The sequence below is a fragment of the Hirundo rustica genome, chromosome 3 (assembly GCF_015227805.2).
Source record: "Hirundo rustica isolate bHirRus1 chromosome 3, bHirRus1.pri.v3, whole genome shotgun sequence".
Taxonomy (NCBI): Eukaryota; Metazoa; Chordata; class Aves; order Passeriformes; family Hirundinidae; genus Hirundo; species Hirundo rustica.
Window position 1 is genome coordinate 30,465,730 of NC_053452.1, and position 9,898 is coordinate 30,475,627.

Below are 9,898 nucleotides of genomic sequence, written 5' to 3' on the forward strand. Positions count from 1 at the left end.
CATTGCAGGAATAACCTTAACCTTCCCCCTCGGGATAGTCTAGGTAACTTAAAGGAAATTTAATCTCTAAAATCTAGTAGAGGTCAAAAATGTAGAGTTCAGCAAAACAATGTGCAAAAATTGCCTGGGGGTCAGAATACCTGATCTAACAATACTCATCTTTTATGCCCTTTTTTTTTTACAGCAGGTACTGTTTCCCCCTTCATGTAGTGACACCCGAGTAACGTTGCATCCTTGCAATGGCAGCAGCTATTTCCAGCTAGTGAGCCTGTTCCAGGTGGGCATGGAAGAGCTCTGAATGGCAGATAAATTACTTGCCTGAATGTTTCTAATTAGCCCTGTCAGCCTGTTCCAATGTCTAAGCACTAAACAAGGAAAAAAAAAAAAAAAAAACAAAAAACCAAAACAAACCAGGAAAAGTAAAGTATGCTAATGATAAATTGCTGGCCAAAAGCCTGAGAAAAAATGTCCCAAGAGGTCCTGCTTCAATCATTTTCCACTGTGATGTGCTGTAGAGAGAATATTTACAAACTCATCTTTGCGTTACTGTCATGAAACCTGTGTTGTAGAGAGAATATTTACAAACACAACTACGTGTTACAGTCATGGAATTATAGGCAACTGAATCCCCTCCAAACTTCATGAATTTAGTGGGAGTTTAGCATGTGAACATGGGCAAACATTTGTATAAATGCCATAATAAATAAAACTTGTTCCATGAATTATAGCCTCGGGTTTATAGCACATAAGGGATATATCTATAGCAAAAACCCCTCGACAATCCAGCTGACTTTTCCAAGCCAAATACAGTTATACAATTCATTATTCATCAATGGGAACAGCCCCTTCCACACTGCTGCCCATGCTAGTTAGCTCTTTCATATGTGGGGGCCCAAGTTTTGATCAGCCCCTTCAGCATCCGAGGGGTCACTCCCCACATACACCCCTGCACAGGCAGCATTCAGAGGCTGCAAGAGCACACAAAAGTGTGGCTAAAAGTCACTCCCTGACAGATGAACTCTGTGCCCACAAACTTGCACATTGAATTTTTTACTGTGCACACAGCTAGACAGGGTTTGCTCCTTAAGAAAATGAGGAGTAACTTAACCTGCCTGACCTTGCATGGGAGAAGTTGGAGAGCTCCCATTAACTGAACTAGGGAAGCAGTAACATAAAGCCTGGGAGATTCAGGAAAGAATAGCCTTCTAAACTGATAACATCTGTTGGAATTACTTGCCTGCTTAAGAGCAGATGGGTCAGCTGACTGTGTGCAAGACCTCTGCTCCTCCAATATGAAAATTCCAACTAATGCCAGCAAAGCACCATTATCCCTACTCAGTACTGTGCTTAAAATCCCGCAGGGTACTTGCATATCAGTTTTTGCTATGAAATAGAACGAAATCCTAACAAAAATACAAACCTTTGATGTCAAAGAACCTATATTTCCCTCTAATTGGTTTGTGGTCCCCAAAGGAATGACTTCTTATCCTGCTCTTGTCTTATTAAATCCATGAAAATTACCTTTAATTTCACTTCTGACTGGACAGTTTTTAGGAATGCAAATATGTTCACATATACTGACCTAAAAAGTTGTAGACACTTCCAATTCCAGCCTCTTCAGTGTGAAGGCATTTGACTAACCCTTGGAACCCAGATCCACCATCAAACAGCAATCACGTTATTTAAACAGACACATTACACAGCAATTACATACTAATCTTCAGTGGTTTTATCACTCATGGAGGTAGAAGATTTGATTAATTTTAGGGCTACTTGAACTATCTCTGAAGGACTAAACATGCTAGATACAATTCACTTAAGTACTTCAGAAATATTATGAATGAAACAGATCAATATATGCATGCTTTAGTCAAATCTGACTATCATCCAGCCAAGTTTCTCCAAGAAAACCACCAGCCACTGCTAAGACCTTTAGCAGAACACCACATCACTAAGTCTGTATTTCCTTCTTTGATTTTAATCTGCCTTTCTGATCTCCCCTTGAAATCTCTGCTTTATTTCTTCTCCTTTAAAATCTTCAGAATAAAAGTAAAGGCAACCCCAGAGGCTTCAAGGGTTTTATTTTTCATTCACTCCTCATCTTTGTTTTCCTGACATAGCTGACAGCAGATTTGAGTTATCAGCTGTATACTTCTGGATTATTCTCAAATGCACAAAAAAAAAGAAGAACACCCAGCAAAGGAGGGAGGTGAAAACGTCAATCTATTCAGTCGCAGTGCAACTGAGGCTTCAGAGCTGGACACTTCTGTATTCCCTTCCAAATTCAGAAAAACCTGAAGAATGGAAAGATAAAAAGATCAAAGGCAACCATAAAGTTATATAAGAATCAGAGCACAAGCTACAAGAGTTAAAAATAAGACAATGGGGAATAAGACTAGAGTCCAATAGTGTAAAAAGTAAAATAGATTAAGGATGGTGGTTTAGTGCACCAACTTCAGCTTTTCCTAGGAGCAGATATGGCCAGAGTAAGAGTAACCAGTATCCAATAAATGCACAGACACTCATTCCAGTTCAGAGGCAATGGAAAATAAATTTCAGTTTTATTCAGTTCCTGTCCTTAAACATTTTACCAGTTGCCAGAAAGAAGAGATTATCATGACAGTCAGTAGCTCTACAGGCTAGTGGCATTTGAAGCAAGACAAACTTTTTTTATTTGTTTTGGGTGGTTTGTTTTTCATTGTTTGCTAGGTGGGACAATATGTACCTGCTTTGGAAAAATGGTCTAGCCATTGGATGTTGTATTACAAGGATGCTTCCTCTCTGCCTCCCAAAATGCTATGATGACGACGTGTCTTGTTTATCTGCTTGACATGATGTCAGCTTAGAATACAGATACTCAGCCCTGCTGTCAGCACTAGCTGAAAAGTAAAATCGGGGGGGTGAGGGGGGAAACAGCATAATCCAGCTTCTCTCAAAAAGCCAAACAAACATTCAATTTGCTTATTTAGCTTTGGGAGTCTTAAAATTGAATTAATTTTGCTTTTACTACAATCAGTCCCTTAGACACAAGACTTGTATGTACTCCTTACCTGTTTTGAAATTGTGCTGCTAACTCAAAATCTTAAAAATAAATCAAAATGCATTTACATTAGACTTCTGCTTTGTGCTCCTTGAGCCAACACACAAGCCCTGACTTCAAATTTTTCTCTCCTATAGCTTGGACAGCAACTACATTTCATTTATTTCTTTGTTTCTGTAATGTGGAAAATCACATTTAATCACATGCCTCCAGATGTCAGATCATTAGGAAAACAGAAGAGATGTTGCAGCATGGTGTCCTTTTGATGTCCAGTCTTGGCTGTTGCTGGAAACAAGTGGTGCAGGTGAAAAGCTCACAAGAGAAAAGGCAGTAGCAGAGTTTCTAGAGTATTTCCCATCACATTTATTGCCTTTGTCAAGTATAAATCAAAAATAAAGTTTTATTTCCTGATCTCTTTCATTTAGCTCAAAAAGAATAACAAAATATTTAATATGACAGCAGTATGTCTGGCTGAAATAAACACCACTACATTTCATGTCATATTTGGATAGCTTTGCCTCTCCCAGATTCTATGTGGAATACTCTTATTTTCTTTGCTGTAAGATTATTACAGTGTTTCCAGCACTGATAAACTGCCCATGAACTGCATAGCTGCAAGGTCAGGGCCCACAAATTAAGATGCACTTCTTCCCTCTGAAACTGTGAAAGGTTCTTTTTCCCTTCCTTAATCCTGTAAGTGCCAGCTGGACAGAGTCCTTAAAGGTGAGAAAATCAGTGCTAACCAGGAAGATGGGACAAGATCCCTCATGGGTCTTCACCGTCTGTGCTTCTGACAGCTGACCCAGCAGATGAAATCCATGGCACTGCACACACCCCTGAGTGGCTGGATACTAATACTTCATGGCAGACACTGTCTCCATATGATTAGAATACAGGCTTATGTGAGCTAGGAAACCACAGGCAGACTAATTAATTGTGGCAGGTAGCACATGCTTCTCCATTTCCCGGTAATTAACTAGCAGTGATTTTTTTTTTTTTAAATTCACTTTTTAATTTAAAAAAATCAGTTTGTAGAAATTCCACAATCCATACCAAATAAGACTGAAGAAACCCTCCAGAAGTAGAGGATATTTTCACATATTCTGGTAAGCTTGCTTATGTTAAATTCATACTCGGGCAAACTGCTACTTGTTCCCTTACAGATATAACAAAGAATTTACAGATATTTTGTGGACCTCAGGCCAGAGGAATATTGCAGAAAGTTTGGATTTGCAAAAGTTTGTGTTTAAGGTATTTTAGATTGTTAGAATTTCCTTAGAGGAGGAACAGTTATCAACTACTTATCATACTGAAGATTTCCCATGCATTGATTCCCATGAATGCCATTTTGAAAGGACATTCAACTCAGAAATTCAACATAAAAAAGCTTGTAAATAAATATATTGTGATAAAGGAAAACATTATCATATGTAGGATGATTGGAAACTGTTAGCGCTGGCCACCAGGAAATCAGCTTCTAAACCGCTTTTACTCTCAAATGTTTTCTCTCTCACAGAAAAAAGGCTCTTCATGTAGGAGGAAATAGGACATTTACTGATGACAATGTCTGCTCCTGTGTGAATAAAGGTGAGATTTTTTTCACACTACTGGTATCCACCCCGTTCTCTAGGTGCCTTTTTAAAAATTACAAGTCATACTTCTGCTTGCCAGTTTTCCTGGTTCCTGTGGTTACTTGGACACCAAAAAGCTAGTTAGAAGCTACTTTCCCCCTTCTGCAATTCTCCAGTGCACAGACCTCAGAGGGACACTCTGACCTGAGAGGTTTGCATGGTCTTCTATTGCAGTAGTTGCAAAAAAAAAAAAAAAATTCCCAGAGGGTTTAACTCAAGACTTTGAAAGCTTTAGATTTGTTTACAAGACGCAGTAACAAAAGACCACAGCTGAAATTGAAATGGGTTCTCTTGTGTGTTTATTGTGGCATATTAACCAAGCACCCCAGAAGAAGGCCGGCTGCTGACCTCAGCATAAAGGTGCATCCACAAAGACATATTCAATGCACAGGCAGAAAAGATACCCACAGGCTTTGCTGTAAAATCCTCCATCACCAGGGTTTACTTACACTGTGGGAAACTAAGGCTGATGTTGTATTCTGATGCTTATTACTCTGTAGGCTATTTTGAGCACTGGCTTCAGAGTAACAGTAAAGGCAGCCTTCTTCTTCGTATCTTCTTTAACTATAAAGTTTACTCTGAGATTTCCCCACATAAGCAAAGATCTTTGGAACACACAAATAAAATCTCTCTAATAGCATTAAGGACTGTCTGCTTTAGGATTTGTGTTTCAACACCAGACATTGTAGAGTTCCTGGAGGTTATTTTTTCTCTTTCCTCTATTCCTGCCCTTTCCTGAGCAGCTCACCTTTGGAGGGGACTGAATGGGCACAGGCCTGCTCCAACCCTGCTAATCACTGACACAGACATTTTGAGCACATCCCCTTCCTGCTGTCTTGGCTCAAGAGATGTTAGACCTAGAAACAATAAATGTCCATGCTACCAGTCATGAGTGTCTATTTTGGTTGCCACATTCATACTGCCAGTCTGGTTCCAGAGTTCAGAAAGTCTTCCTGCTGTGATGAGATCTTGCTGCCTCACAGGAAATTGTCATTTCACCTCTGCTTGCCTGAGGGGTCAAATGGAATGGTCTAAAATAGGAACTTTTGTTTCCTACTTTATATTTGCAAGCGCATTAAAGAGCAAAATTATTTTCCAGAAAAGATTCAAAGATTTTATTGTCATAGTCTGTGGAAAAGTATTCTCTCCATTTCTATCTATATGTGTGTGGAGAAAGGATTGCATTTAGTTTGTAAATAGCATCTAAAAGTAAAGCATTCAGTTCTGGAGCTTGCCCATCTTCTTGAAATGTATCTCTCTACATCTTAGAGACACAAGGAAGCCATGGAGATAAATGCGTGTCCCTGCCCTCCATTTCTCTTTGCTCCAGTGACAGCACTGAGTGAGAAGGTTAAAATCATTTCTCAGGCCATGGAAAAAACATCCTCAAGTCTGCCATGTTAATGTAATACGGTCAGATAGAGCTGTCCAGGTGAGCATGTCAGTGATTTTACTATGAAGAACGATTTAAGAAAAATGACAAGCATCAAGAAGATGAGGAAGGCAAGTCCTGTGGTTGAGACTTGAATGGCCTTTGATTAGACTTCCTTCCCTGAATTTGAGGACCAGAGTGGTTTTGGAATAATGTAACTTAGTGTTGTAGTGGATTCCTTTTCAGCCCTCAGTGGTTTGCTGTTGTGGAAGTAAATTGACATATTTGCATATGAAAGCTCTCTATTATCTTCTCGGGGCTCAGGTTGGATTGAGAACTAGCAGGGCTGGAAGGAAAAGAATAACAGATTGCCCTTCAACAGAAAAAACAAAACAAAAACAAACAAACAAAAAAACCAAACCAAACCAAACAACAACAAAAAAACCCAAAACAAACAAACAAACAAAAAAAACCACCACAAAACCACAAACCACACCATACCTCTCTTATCTTCTTTCCTCACCCCCAGAAACAGCTTAAAAAAAAAAAAAAAAAAAAGAAAGAAACCTGCCCCAAACCTGCCTTCCAGGTGACAAGGACAGCAAAGCAAAGCTTTTCCTTTACCAGCCCTCTCAATGCTTACTCCCAGAGTTTTCAGTTTGTGTGAGCCTCAAGAAGGAAAATAAGACATCAAAGTTCCTCTTCGGCAAATAGACCAGACTCTGTATTTTGCTCGCTGGTCAAGTTGGTCTGGGCAAAATACTGTTTCTTCATCACACACATTCATTGTGCTTCAAGTTGCAAGGATCTACGTGGAGGAGATACTATGCTCATATGCCCTCTGTAACTACTCAACATCAAATATTCGTGTAAAGCAAGGACCACTTTCCCTTTCTTCTTCCCATTCCATAGGACAGCTCAGGCCTATGTCAGAGACAACTTGCACAAAGACAACAGGAAAAATGAGGCCCTTGAGCAAATGCACTGTCCTCTCTCCACAAAAGCTACCAAGACCTGTACTTGCAGCCTAGACAACAGATTATGCCAGCATCTCCTCCCTTGCCAAACTGAGAATTCCTGCATTTAAAAATTCCACCTTCCTGAGTCAACAGTAAGAATTTCTGGCTAAAGTCATGAAAAGACAGCACGTGCATACTTGACAACATGTCTTGAATCTTAGTAGCCACAAAGTAGCCACAAAAACTGGGACACCCTCTCAGGGAGGCAACCAGATTTTGTAATTTAACTGGACAAAAGAGCAAAACTTTTCAGTAATAAACAAAGATCTGAAATTAAATCCCACCAAGACAATATCAAATTTAAAAATTTAGAAATCTCCAAATGAGGTCAAAGAAAAAGTGGGAACTACTCACCATATTACTGTAAACTTCTGTTGAATTTTCTGAAATTCTTAAGTTCAGAAGGAGCTTTAGACTGTGGACAGATTACGGGAACTCCTGAAGATCTCTCTCATCAATCACCCATGGAGGACTAAAAGAAATGGGTTCTGGCTGCCTACTTCCATATATTACCTTCCTAATTACTCCTTTTATACCCTTCAGGTGCAAAGGTGCTAGCAGGCATCCACTTTCCAAGTGTATTACAATTATGAACCATAGCAACCCCTCTAAAAGCTCCTGGCACAAAGATAATGTGAACAAATACAGGCCAAGGTTACTGCCACAAACACAACAGATTGCTGATGGAAACAGATAACCCTTATAATGACTTTGTGTTCTGTTATTTCTAAAAATTATTCATAAAAATATGGTGTTTATTGCTCCAGATCCTGTACCATCATCCTTTATTATCGAAGTCAAGCTGTGTATCCTCAGTTAAGAGCACTGTCTTCCACATGTTTTATTCCTCCTGGTAGTCAGCCATGGTGAGCTATATATGCAAACAATATTTATTGGGGGTTTGAGGATTTATTTTACTTTTTCCAGGATTGCTGTGCTTTGCACAGCATGATTCTGTCTCAAGTGCTTAGCACCTGCTCAGTTGCAGCCAGAGAGCAGCTCAGGCTATCCTATCCATTCCAATGGCTTGTGACTAATGCTGCTCCTCTGGGGTGCTTGAGCCAAAAACTGGAAAAGAGGCATTCTATTTCTTCCTCTTACTGGGAAGAATTTTTTTCTATCTAGGCAGAATGTACTTGGCCTATTCAGGTGAAAACTGTTAAAACAAAGTGAGAAAAGAAATAGGAAAGGGGTTGGAATTTTCTTTCATGAGAGGTCATTCAGAATCTTGTTTGAAGTAGCTTTTCTTTCTCTCTGTCCTCAATACTACACAAGGCTTTCCTAATCCTTTTTAATAAATTAGACTGACCCAAATTGTCAATTTTTTCCTTGTATGAAGGTAAAGTCCTCAAGAAAGACATGATCTGTGCTTTCCCTCTCAAATTATTAAGGTTATCAGTGTAAGAACCTGACTTTGCCATTTATACAGCACCTATTTTTCAAGAGATTCAAGCACAAAAACCAATCTTCACTCTATCCAGCTTTAAAACAAAACTAAACAAAACACTTTCACAGTTTGGAGCATCTTTTCTGATGAGGAGAAAGAGCTGTCTCTGAAAGTAAACCAAACCCACTTTACATCCGAGTTCTATAAACATCCATCATTACACTAAAACAAACTCTGGGCAACTTCATCTCTACTGACCACACTGATCATATTTGCTTTCAGTTCCCAGATAAATGGTATTGGATAAAGCAGGATTTTTAATATTTAAAGCAGCCTGTCTAGGAAAGCAATGTCTCCAAACTCACTGATGAGCATTCTAGCAAAAGCTGAACACGCTGTCTGAGTTTTCTTCACAAAAGAAAATGTATTCGAACTTTGAATACATTTGAGGCTCACTTTTTGCGCCAGAATTAAGAAGTATCCAGCCACCTTGCAGAGGGACTTAATTTCAGGCTATATTGGAGCTGCTTAAAGACACTGGTCCTCTAGTAGAGGGACAATTTTTTCTTCATTGAGACATGGACCTTCAGTGTACCAAAAAGAATATATTTAAGTTAAATGCACCCTCTCTGGTGATAGTCACGAATATTAGTCCCATTCAAAAACTCAGACATCTAGCTAGCTAAAATGAGGACAGATTTGTATTAAACATACCAGAGGCCTCTTGACGTCATCTTAATGAAATATTTAGAACTGACTAAAGGTTTTCAGATCTGACCTTAAGCTGAACCTTCATGCTAGCCTGAACCCAAGCCTTTTAGAAATACTTGGAATAAACATCCTTTCAGGCTAAAACTTCAGGCTTTCGAGTTCTTTTTTCTTTCAAATCAGAGTCATCCACATAGTATTGGTGCTTTTCATAGAAGGAATGGCATTACCCTGCATAGCCTTCCCCACGAGACTAGACGGCTGCCGAAGGTAAAGGAAGAGTCTTGACTCTCTGCCTTGGTGGATAGTTCTGCTTTTATTCTTATGTCCTGCTCAGCCTTGAAACCCTACCCGATGGAGAGCCGATGCCAGAGAGTGCTGGCCCATCCCTGGCCATGGCTTTTTCCCCCAGGGGCAGGGCCCAGAGGCGAGACCCAGAGGCTTTGCTCAATAAAACAAGATTAGGTTACATCTCAGTGAGGGGGATGGGCACTGCTGGGCAGGGACAGATAGAAAAGAACATTACAAATATAAACCCAATTAATGCATTACAACAACCCTGTGCAAAGAGGGCTTATAAAAATCTTGTGGCGTATAATTTAGCCAACACCCCTAAGACACTGGAGGCAGCTCTGAAGGTTTAGGCTTTTCTTCTAAGAAGTACAAGTCAAAGAAAAAATTAAAAAGAAAAAACCCGCACAAAACAAAACCCACAAAACCCCCAAACCATCAGCTGAATCT

At 39.6% G+C, this 9,898-nt stretch overlaps 1 long non-coding RNA gene across 1 annotated transcript; it reads right to left on the minus strand.

Annotated features, from left to right (window-relative positions):
• Positions 1-2,176: 2,176 nt before the first annotated feature.
• Positions 2,177-7,543, minus strand: LOC120749934 (uncharacterized). Its single transcript, XR_005699884.1, has 3 exons — positions 7,417-7,543; positions 2,726-2,879; positions 2,177-2,294 (listed from the first exon to the last, which is right to left on the minus strand). It is a non-coding gene; the product is annotated as an uncharacterized LOC120749934 (long non-coding RNA).
• Positions 7,544-9,898: the final 2,355 nt, after the last annotated feature.